We start from the raw sequence: 12,288 nt of genomic DNA, 5'->3' as shown, positions 1-12,288 counted from the left end.
AAACTTAATTAGCATTCCTTCAAGTCCTGCATCCAAGTCATTTATGAAGACATTAAAGAGTTCCGGCCCCAAGACGGATCCCTGCAGAACCCCACTAGTGACTGGCCGCCAGCCTGATGTAACCCCATTTACTATGACCCTTTGAGCCCGACCCATCAGCCAATTGCTCACCCGTTGCATTGTGTGTTTATCCAGCCGTGTGCTGGACATTTTGTCCAGGAGGATACTGTGAGAGACAGTATGGAAAGCTTTACTGAAATCCAGAAAGATTACATTGACTGGCTTGGGTTGGTACACCTAGTTGGTAAACGGAAATGGTACACCATATCCTTCTGCTAGAGGATCATACCTTACTGCTAAAGGCATATTACTGGGAAGTGGGAGATAGGGACTAGAATTCTTGGACCTGCAGAAAGAAATTTAAGACAAGTTTTTTGGGGTAAACGTTACTGGAAGGTTATCATAATGGCACTTATGTTTGTCAATGGAAGTGATTATGAATCATAACCAAGTTCTATATCATTCTGCTACTTTACATGTATCACAGAAATAATGATGAATTTCATGACATATCAAACACTTTGTCTTTATCAAAGCCATGCCAAAAAATAATGCAACTCTTTGTAAGTTATGAAAAATTTTTATTTGATGTCAATATACATCTACATCTTAAATCTTTGCCATGACTACCATTCTCTCTGCTTGTCTAAGTTGATATTTTCAGGACTGAAGGAAACGGATATATATAATAAACCAAATTTTATAATGTTCTATGTATTGTTCTGTGCTGGCTGTACTTCAGGGTATGAGAGATGACAGTCCTGAAATCTGTATATGCTTGTCTTATCTCTTTCAGAAAGTGCCAGATAACCTTACTTTTGACAAAACCAAGATCAGAGCTAGTTAATCTTTGCTTATTTTTTTTAAACTTTTTTTGGATATCATCCATCTGCATATAGATGCTGTTGATCTATCTCTCTGACTGTTCTTGAATGTAAATAAAAATGCCCTCATTAATGTAACTGCAACTGGCAATATCTGTGGAGCCAAGCTTTTCAGAATGTGAAGGACTTTTGGTGTAAATATTCCAAGTATATATATACACACGCACACATAAATAGAAACATCAGATTTGTATGTGACAATTTCTTAAGTTCTCTCAATGTTATGACATAACACAAAGAATTTGATTTTACATACACAAAAATGTAGGAGGACATTGACAAAAGACTTCTTATTTTTTGCCAGGGGCAAAGCAGTATCAACAATAAGCTACTTAGTGTATGCAGGAGAGCAAAAATAACATCAGGATTATTGTTGAGCATTATTCATGTTTATGAATCATATTGTGCAAAAAGGTTCCTATACAGAATTTTACACAGCCTACATTTTAAACAAGTTATAAAGCACAGAAACATGCCTAGTCTGGAAATATTCTTCTTAGAGGAAGATTCCTCATTTTTTCAATTTCTGATATAACAGCTCATCAGAGCAGAACATCAGGTAATTAAAATACATTAAATTTGACTCTCCAAGCACTTGGTTTTGCTTAACAGTGGCGTGAATGTAAAGCTGAATAATGGAGCAATCTGTGAACCTTGCACAGTATTACACGGTTTTGCATAGTTGGGCTTGTACATCTCAGCTATGACATAGCATCATCTCATTATGAACTGATAAAGGTGATTTGACATCTTGACTTTTGCAAGAACTGTAAAATAAAGTCATGTATGAGGACTGGTGACTGAAATATTATTTATTATAATAATCCTTTTAGAAAGCTGGGTATGTAATGCAAGTACTGACTAGCAAAAGCTAAGGTTTTCCACTTGTACGTATCAGGTACCTCCAGTTGGCTCCGCCTTCCTTGGAAGGGGAGGAAAGGGTGTGAGAATCCTTTTCAATGCAAATTTTTATATCTCTCTCTCTCTCTCATTTTCTCTCTTTTTTTTTTTCTTTCTCTCTCTTTCTTTTTAAGGATTCACATAGGCCATGGAAAAACTGAGATTTCAAAATGGTCTCTTTTTTTGTTGTGATGAATAGGCCTCCTTGCTTTTGTGTAAAGGGAAGGTCTACCTGTATGGTCAATGTATCATTGCACTTTAGACGTGAGAGGCCCTGGGCCAAGATTATTCATTAGTGGTTTTAGACTAAAGGTGAAACTCAGTTTGCTTCCTTCCTCCAAGTTGGTCTGAGGCATGTGTAAAAACAGGGATAGCTTGGTTTGATTCGGGAAGAGCTGTTCTGAGCAGCAGTAGTTTTAGATAAATTGATGAAAGTATTGTGTACAAAGTCTGAATATTTTTTTGGTCTGTACGTATGAACTGGATTCCATTATTTCATTACAAAACATATTTCAAAATTACCCATCTTCACTATTGCTGTTTTCTCATATTGGTGCAAAATCAAACAGCTCTAAGAGGTGTGGGAGAAAGCATCACCATAGCTTTATGGTCATAACTTTATCTAGTCTCAGGGTCTATTCCATTGCAGCCAACTGCTTTTTTTTTTTTTTTTTTGGTGGGGTGGGCGGGTGTGTGTCTCCTTTATTAAAAAAATACCATCCTTCTTGCCTTGTTATTTTGAAAAAATTAAAAGTAATTTGTGTGTAGACATTTAAATTTACTTTGTGTTCTCTATACAGAAAACAGTGGAAAAATACTTTTGTAAGTAAATTAAAAGCTACAAATTATATTATGACAGGTATACCTATTCCCCAATGGAGCTGTGCCTATGAACGGGTCACTCCATAACCTGGTGTTACATCTGGACGCTTTTGTTCTTGCCACCTAACCTTGTAATATCTTTCACCTCTCTTGACAATGGTAACTGGAAGTATTTCACAAGCTGGGCTTCTTTTCTGTTCAGTGTTCAGTTTCTGTGTGTATGCTCTAATGAATACTGCTCCACAGCATGTCAAAGTAAACATTTTCAATGTGTGATCACTCCATTCGCTTGAATTCTTCTGTACCACTTGACAAGAACATGAGCACAGTACATATGATTAAGCCTTAATATCTTTCTGAATATGTAACTATTTCAGGCAAGTACACAACTTGCTTTTCAATGAGGAGTTCTTTCTCGTTGCACTTTCTTTCCTGTCTTCTGTGGAGTTCTAGACTAACCTTTCTTCCTTCCTTTTTAAGATGTTTTTCCATATCAGTAAGAATCTGTTTTCTCTGTTAAGACTAGCTTGCCTGCCCTATTTTTGAAAGCTTCAGCAATAAAATATGAATCAGTTTTTGCAGGTAAAAAGCAGAAGCTATATCTGCATAAGTAAAAACTGTCGGGCTTTTTTCACAAAATATGTCTCAGTATATGTGTGCCCTTGCCACTGCGCGTTTTTTGAGCAGGTTTCTTCTCAGTAGAAGCTGTGATTTCTGTGTGTGACCTGTAATGTATTTGAATGCTTTTCTGTGTTTGTGTTTCAACTTTATTTAATTTTAGTGGTGATTTCACATGCTGAGTCCTAAGTTAGCAAATGTCATATGGCCTTATCCTACTGTGACAGCTCTCACTGCTCACATGGTCTTTAATGTGGTTTGGAACAATATAAGCTTTCCAGAAGTAAACATATATAAGGGACTTAGAGTGGTCAAGAGCAGTGGAAAAGTGGTAGATGCTTATAAATAAGGATATGAAAAGTAGTAGTAAGGTGAAAGAATGATGGGGGAGGAAGGAAGGAAGGAAGGAGAGACTTAGGAAGTCATGAAAAAAAATCACATTACGTGATCATTTTCTCCTTGCCAAGGGTTCTAAACCTAGAGTGTTAAAATCCTTCTAGCCATACCAAGTGCCTGATAATTGTCGTTGATAAAAAATGAATGGCTGAATTGTATGCTGCCACGACTAAACCGTACCATTTCAATTTGAATTCTTTTCCTTGCGTGTGCTACAGAAACAAAAGGATCACCTCCCTAACCAACTTCGATAAAGCACTAGCAGTTCAGAGTACAAAGGCTCTGTTCAGACCACAGAGATGGGAATCATTTGTTGCAGAGTGTGTCGGTATGTACGTCTTAGTGAGGAAGAACAACCACAGCTACCTGCTGGGTTTCATGTTTCAGTGTAGATTTGAACTCTGGTTCATATTCAGCAGATGGCTTGCTGCTTCCAAGGGGATTGTTGCTTGCTAAATAGTTTTGCATTAAATTCTCCCACTTTCAGAGATTAAATCCAAAATTAAAAGCAAACTTTTGAGTCCCAGCCATACTCTGCAGTCCTAAGTGTTGTTTTTAGCTATATGCTGGCAGACAATAGGGCTGACAGACCACATATGTCAAATCCTGACTTTATAATCTGTATCAGTGTTGTGTAAAATTTATCAAGCCTGCAGGAAATAAAAATGCAGGTTGTTAGTTTGTATGCTTGCCATGCTTTCGTATCTGGGGTGAGCAGTCAGGCACCTGAGCTGTGTACTTGCTCCTAGAGGCTTACATGTATGGCAGGTCAAAAAGCCACTCTGTCACAGTTAACGCTGCAGATGATTTCCGTAAATGTAAAAGATTCGTTTTGGTAGACATACTAAGTTGAAGTAATGAAAACTAATTTCATGTTTATTACAGGTTTTTATGCTAAAATGCACCTTTGACACTTGCAGCAAAATTATGACAGGTGGTTTAAATGGTTGAGTAATTATGTACAAATGTCTTTGACAACTGCCATTTAATTTCACTGCAAAAAGTGTTCAGATACGTCAAGAAGTATAATCCTTCAAAAGAAGCTTGTTGCAGTTGCAAGAAAGGATACCCTTTGTAATTGAGGTATCGCCTGGGATCACAAAAGGTCTGTTTGGTCTTTTTTCCTGGCTCTGCAGCTGCCTTGAGAGTGACCTTTTGGGAATGTTCTGTAGTCCTTGAGCCACAGTACCTCACTTAAGGCTGCATGAAGTAAGTATCCTGTACGCAGCTGTGGAATTTTTATAGCATCCAAAATGCAGCTCATGTGGTCATAGGGTGCAGGTCCAAGATTTCACAACTGAAAATTAGGCTCGGAGTGCAGAGCAGCAAGTGGAATCGCAGGGAGCTGAGAGCAATGATTCATCGCTCCTGTCTTTCTCTCTTCCTTTCCTCAACTGCTGCAATTCCATTAATTTTGTTCTTGGGCTCTGCTCTGTCAGGCCATGGATGTCACTATTTTACCATGCTCCGTTCTCAGGGGCATATCGACATTCAGTCTCCAGTAGCGTTGAACCTAAATGAAGAGTCCAGAAATTCATGCCAAGTCTTCATGATACTCGCTGTAGTTCTGTCTGTAGAAGAGTTGTGTAACCAATGTAACTGTTGCTGCTTGCTGAGAAACTAGTTTCTCATCCTTAGCAACTTTTTTGCAATATATAGTTGAGAAGCTGATTACATGAAGCTAATTACTGTTTTAAAACAGGCATAGTGGGATGTTTTCCAAGGTAAGCAACAATTTGCATATATGAAGATTATCTAATTATTTAGTGATTTTTGAATTGCAAGTGTTAAAAGCTGATACAGAAATAGTAACAATTATTTGTGTGCACAGTAATTTACAACAGCTTTTTTACATGCTGTGCTAACTTAAGATGTGCTGTAGTACTTCTACAGTATTTTGGATTCAGGATTGCACTACTAATATGGAGCTTCTTTTGCAATATCCCATAGGGTTTCTGCCCTCACATGAGTTCACCTGCATTTATTTTAAGATCTGAGAATTGGTGTGTTACTTCCCAAAAGGATGTGAGACCTATCTTCCTTCAGATGTTGGGGTTTTTTACAGCAATGCATGTATTAAAAGGTTGGACTGGACTGATTTGCCTTTCCCACAGCAGTTAAAATCCAGCGTCCCCTGCCACTTAAAACACCTGTGAACAGGGCTGAGACACTGATATCTGTTAATGTATTCAGCACTGTATTAAAGAATGTGTTAAGGTAAAGCAGGCTCTAATATGTGTAGCAGTGTAACAGGTGGCATCATTTCTGTGCTGCTGGGAACAACTGCTGCCAGTGTGATGCTCCCTCACTTTGCCCTAGAACAGATCTGTGTGGAGTTCAGGACAAAAATAGAGGCAACTCCTGTCTGCTGGACCCAAGCACAGATACTATTTAGAGGTGTATAGGCCATATGTTATTCCTGCCAGAAAGTATTATCCTTTCTGTGAGTATCCTTCGTTCCAAACCTCATTTTGTTAGTTTTCCCTGACCCTCAAAATAGTAGGAAGCAAGGAAATGTTTTATTCTGCAAAACAAAAACCTGTGTTTTTCTTTTAGGGCCTTTTCAGCAAGCATTGAAGAATACTGTTTGAGGCTGGGGGAGATAAGTTTGCTGAATGTTAGATCTGCAAACTGACTCTTTTCTTCAAAGGTCCAAGCCGATGTTGTGCTGTTTTCCTTTGAGGGCAGTGAATGGGGAGGAGGAAAATAGGAGGGGTTAAAAATATAGTAAAATCATGCTTGACTGATTCCAAAATGGGGAAAAATGTTACTGTTTTGCGATTGGATGCATATTTATGCTGTGTCTGTGATTAAACTATTTTGTAATGCCACACTAATAACTACAAGTAAGTACTTTGTGTATATTTTTCAAACACTAACATACATTTGTTCAGGACCAAAATTAGGAATATACAGATGCAAAATAGTAATGAGGAAGACAATGAATGTTGATATATTTTACTATAATTTCTTCTTGGATTTATGTATATTTATTACGTTGGGTTACGATTTTTTACCTTCAGAAGACTTCTGCTTTGGCCTGCGTTAAGACAAATCGTACAAGTTTGAAGCTTATTAAATCTAATAAAAAAATAATATAGCATGCAGTACTTGCAGAAGTTTTTCTAGTGTGTTATCATTGTTTAGCTCTTTTTAATGATCAGAATGATGAATCTTCCTCATTATAGAGAAAACCTATTTGTCTCTACATCAAATAATAAAGAAATGCATGGCTTTCCCATCTGGTTCTGCCACCAGCCATCACCACCACCACCCTATGTTTCAAATGTAAGAAAAAGTTCCCTCGATACCTTAAAATGTGTTGCATGAGGAGGAATGGCCACCTGGTTCTTGTGGTTTTAGCTGGGATAGAGTTAATTTTCTTCACTGTAGCTGGTACTGTGCTGTGCTTTGAATTTAGTATGAGAATAACGTTGATACCACAGTGATGTTTTAGCTGTTGCTGAGCAGAGCTTACACAAGTCAAGGACTTTTCCAGCTTCCTGTGCTCTGCCAGGGGCACAAAAAGCCAGGAGGAGAGGGGGCACAGCCAAGAGAGCTGATCCAAACTGGCCAAAGGGACAATCCATATCATGTAACGTCATGCTTGGTATATTAACTGGGGGGAGTTGGCTGGGGGAAGCAGTGATTGCAGCTCAGGGACTGGTGGTGTTGATTGGTGGGTGGTGAGCAGTTTCATCACTTTTGGTCTTTTTCCTGGGTTTCACCTCCATATCTCTCTCTCTCATTATCTTCATATTATTATTATTATTTTATTTTATTTTATTTATTTTATTTATTTAATTTTTTTTTTAGTTATTAAACTGTTCTTATCTCAACCCACAAGTTTTTTTACTTTGGCCCATCTGATTCTCTCCCCCATCCTACTGGGGTGGGGCAGTGAGCGAGCGGCTGTGTTATGCTCAGTTACTGACTGGGGCTAAGCCACGACACTAGCTCAACTACTCACAGCTAATAATTTGATTGCTTTTCTTGGATTTGGGAGGCACAACTTTGAATTTGACTCCTCAGTCAGAAGAGGGACATATAGCAGTGTTTGCATTGAAGAGAACCCTCTTCAGTGAGGGGCACGCTTTGGCAGAGGGGTAGACCTTGTGTTGTTTTCAGTGTGGAACGAAACTGTGTTCCCAAAACTCAAATCCTATCATGAAAAGAACCTCCTCATCCAGAAGGCCTTACTGCGTTAAAAAATGGAGAAGAAGATGTAGTTTTCTGTTGTAGCACAACCTTAACTGTGCTCTAGTACCAACAGCCAGTGTAGGCAGATTGCCGTATTATCTGGCAATGTCTCAATAATGACATTTTCTGGTCTTCCAGTATGAAGCCTCAGGACACAAACCTGGAAATGAGCTTCATTCATACTATGTTTTTTAAACACTTTAAGGACCTATATACTGAGGCTGAAGGCTTTTGGTTCATATTTGAAACTAGAGACATACCACAGACAAAACAACAAATATTTAAGGGTTATATGTAGAGCAACTAGCTGTAAAGATGGGGAAATAAATCAATATCATTGTTTTCTCTTATTGAATTTTTCCTTAGGAGCTTAACAGAAGGATGTAAGCCAAACTACATGTCTACTATTATTAAAGTAATTTACTATCTTAAGAGCTAAAAGGTCTTTCACTGTAACTTTCTCATAGCTTGGTCACTGACAAAGCAAATTAGCCATCTTTTCCTTAATGTTGCTAAGGTAAGTTGTCTTGCTTTCCTTTGTTCTTTTTTTTTTTTTTATTCCTCCTTTCCCCAGGTGAGGCTCCTTGCATAGTTGCATGTCTTAAGTTTCAACTTCTGCTGTTTCTACTGCTACGCTGGGAAACTTGCCAGTGCACATAAATCAAGGTTATGTCTTTGCTTGTTTCCTCATGCTGAACTCCCACAAAAGCTTTGCAATGCAAAAGCTATAAAATGTTCTAATTTCATGCTTTGTTTTTAATAAGTTGGAAAACAGAAGCTTTAGCCTGGGTCTTCTCTATTTAATATTAAAGGTGCTACTGCTGGCGTTGATAAAATTGTGGAGAATCCAGTCAGTTGAATGTGAAAGGAGGAGAGAGATATCTTTGTCTTACTGTGTGTCCCATAAAATCATGAGTCATATTGGCTGTAATGCCGTCCTTCTGTAGAGGTATGGGGACAGAGGAATCCATGCAGTGGAAGATCGCCCTGATACTGCGTCTGCTTTCCTTCAGTTCATCTCTTTTGGGACGGAATCCTTGCAGAATGCTAGTGGCAGTTTCAGGCGTGATTCTTCCATGTCTTCCCTCATTTGCCCTGTTTATCTTGACGCTAAAGAAAAGGGCTGGAGCAGCATTGGAATGGAGATAGGTGTTTATATTACTCCCTTGCTATCATGAGTCATTTATTCTAGTACACATTTGTTTCCTATTCTACCCTGAGGGGGAAGGAAAGATAAATGCTCTACTTGCCTCAGAAAACTAAAATGGAAAAAGTCTCACTTACATTTCCTCATTTTTTTCTGCCAGTGTGCCACCAGCTTGTGGCAGAGAGGATGAGCAGAAACATTTAGTTTTCTCACTAGTCTAATGGGAAGAGACATGAAATAGCCACTTGACTAATAATTTATGGCCAAAAGCAAATTCATTGACCTTGCTAGGTGAGGCTTAAAGAGCCTGAACTGCTACATATACATGGCTTGGTGTATCTGCCTCTTCCTGGAGCTTGTTTTCCTATGGCATTTTGAAACAGTATATAGCAATGTACTATTAATTTCTATCTTTATCTGCATTGCCTAAATTAAAAAAAAAAACAAACCTGACTTGCACATTACCCATAGTTGTAAGAAGTTAACAATTACTGGAATTGGTTCTGGCTCATTTAAAAGATTGTTCATCTCAAGAATTGAGACATCCTTTCTATTCCAAAAGATTTTTTCTTAAGAAAAAGAATTCTCTAAGCAGTGTTTGGCTGTTGGCAAAGATATTGCTTTGTTATTACTACCTTTACCCACTGAGGTTTGCTGCATCTGTTTTAGCTAAAATCACATTTATATTAGTGGTCTATCAGTCATGCTTCTCCCCTGCACCCTCAGAAATGGAAATATGATTTCAAATAGTTTTGAAATAGTCTACACTAACTGCAGTTGTTTAATCAAATTATATAAAATCCAAGGATTACCACACTGTCAGGATATACCATAAATAGGGTAGGTCCAAAGTTTTTTAGGTGTTTCAACAATTTGCAATGAGTGGGCCGAGAGCTGTTTTCAGACACAACACACCAGCAATATTGTAACTGAGTTAATACATAGTACCATGAAGCAACTGATGGCAGTTTTGTCTCATCTTTGTTGGTATAAGAGGCAGCAACAAAGGAGAACTGTGTCTTGCCTATACAGGAAAGTAAAATGGCCTTATAGTTTGAAGAACAGGAAATATTCCTGCTACAGAATAGCTCTCCTTAGGTGAGCTGTGTGTGTGGCAAGACAGGCTTAGCCAACAAACCCAGAACTAAGGATCCCTGGAGTCTGTCCTGTAATAAAGGAGACCGCAGAAGACAGCTTCCACAAGGGCTATGTTTATGGCTGTGCACATTCAACGTGGTTCCGTATGGGAAAGGTGGGAAGGTCTGAAAGAAGGAATCTCCATTACTTAAAAAGGATGTACTTTTAGAATAATCTTAGGATTAAAACAATGGGAATGCTGTCAGTGAAGACAGAGTTGGTTCAGTGACAACTTGCAAAGACGGTACACAGAAAGAGACTAATGGCTTTTGACAAGGATATTTAAGTAAATAAGTTCTTACACTGATTTTATTCACCTTTTAGATGTGTGCCTGATGTGCTTGGAATCCAGACAGCAGGAAAACAGGCCTGTAGCCTTCTGATGCTTATCCTTTTGAATAGGTGAGAGGGAAAACTAATGGTCTGACTTCTCTTAAGCAGGAGTCAATATTGCTTTTGTCTGGATTATGCATGAAAACCTCTATTTTATGAGTTACTAATGTTATAAGCAGTATGTTATCCATATTTGCTTCAGATATTTACATCCTTCTAATAATTATGTTAATTTCATGTGTTGTATACAGTGTAGCTGATACCTGTCTACCTATGCTTCATCTATTTAATGAATGAAATGACCCTTACCTTGAATTGTGAGCTGATCACAGAGCTGAATTTGAAATGCTCATAGATACTTCATCGTAGCTAATCTTTATACATGGAAAGCTATTAGCACTGCTGAATAATAGTTCAGAAGTGAGGTCTTTCATTTTATCAATATCCCTAATAGACTTTGCTGCTGCATTAAAGCATTCTAATTTTACTATAGGAATCTTTTACAAGTTAATTTTATGAAAATGCTAATAACTGGGAGTGCTTGAAAGAATTTAGAGATGTTCTGTTTTTCTTGTTAAACTCTGGAAACTACCTTTTTAATGCTGCATTAAAAGCAATTTGTGCTACTTAGTATCTGTAGTTTGCTCTATTTTTGTAGAAGTTTCATAGTCCCAGAACATTTTCACAATTTTAAGTGCTATCAAAGCTATTAATGAAGAGCACTTTATTACATCTAGGCATTATTAAAGCTAGATTAGAGCTAGAGTTGTAGACTAAACAAAAATTACAAAGTTTATATTGTGAAATAAACCCCAAAGGATAAAAATAATTATCCTACTGTATGAATTGCATATTTTCAAAGGTAAAAATAGATATCTTAAATTGTCAATATTACGTGTTCTCTGAAATGACAGATATACTTACTATATAAGCAAGTGTTAAACAAAAATGGTTGTTTTAAACTGTTGGAAGCAGTACCTTGATATGCTGTCTTTAATCTGCACAATTCTCATCTCAAAGTATTTAGAAATATTTAATCTAGTGCTTATTAATGATCCTCTCTTTTGAGGATTTGGTCTCTTTGTTACCATTATTTGAGGCTTTTGGAGGGTATATAATATATGTCTGTCATCTTCATCTTACTCACTGTTTTGATTACCTCTAGTGTCTTCTTTCTCATCTTTTCATCTTTAAATGAAATATCCTTCTTGTTGCATTAAGAAGGGCTGGAGAAATGATGCAACTTCTTTATGTCAAATATTGTAAAAAATAAGATATACCCTTTTTCAGACTAGCTACAGTATTTTAAATTATTTATCCCATGGGTTTGTTTTTCTCACAGCTTCCTTGCAGGGGAAAGGGGAAACAATAACAAGAATAAAAAAACTGTTAAGGATGCAACACTCATATTATTATCAGTTTTAGAAAGCCTACCTTGGTAGAAAGGAAATATTATTTTCCTCGCATAAACCTTTCCTGATTCTTAGTAACTAGAACATAATACATTTGATATGCTCTATATAAGGAAATTTCAGATTATGTTCTCAATATTTTCACTTCCTTCTACCTCCCAGTGACATACAGGCACTCTGATTTGTCTGTCTTTGAAGGATCTTCTGCTACTCTCTTGGAATAGTAAATCCAATACAGCTGTTCAAAAACCCACAGAAAATTTAATGAGAAGCAGAGTGCAAAATATTTTGATTAACACTCCAATTCTCTGCCTCAGTGCCACAGTGCCACAGTGCCACAAGACCTGATTTAGCACAAGCCGAGAAATCCACTGTCAAC

At 37.5% G+C, this 12,288-nt stretch overlaps 1 long non-coding RNA gene across 1 annotated transcript in view; it reads left to right on the top strand.

Moving 5' to 3' along the window:
- The window catches only part of LOC142063106 (uncharacterized), a 118,226-nt gene extending 107,666 nt beyond the window's left edge, over positions 1-10,560 (top strand). Inside the window, exon 3 of the long non-coding RNA XR_012662632.1 lies at positions 10,489-10,560. This is a non-coding gene — a long non-coding RNA (uncharacterized LOC142063106). The remainder of the gene's footprint in view (positions 1-10,488) is intronic.
- Positions 10,561-12,288: the final 1,728 nt, after the last annotated feature.

This window comes from Phalacrocorax aristotelis, chromosome 11, assembly GCF_949628215.1.
Source record: "Phalacrocorax aristotelis chromosome 11, bGulAri2.1, whole genome shotgun sequence".
Lineage (NCBI taxonomy): Eukaryota > Metazoa > Chordata > Aves > Suliformes > Phalacrocoracidae > Phalacrocorax > Phalacrocorax aristotelis.
This window is presented reverse-complemented; position numbering and strand designations above follow the sequence as displayed.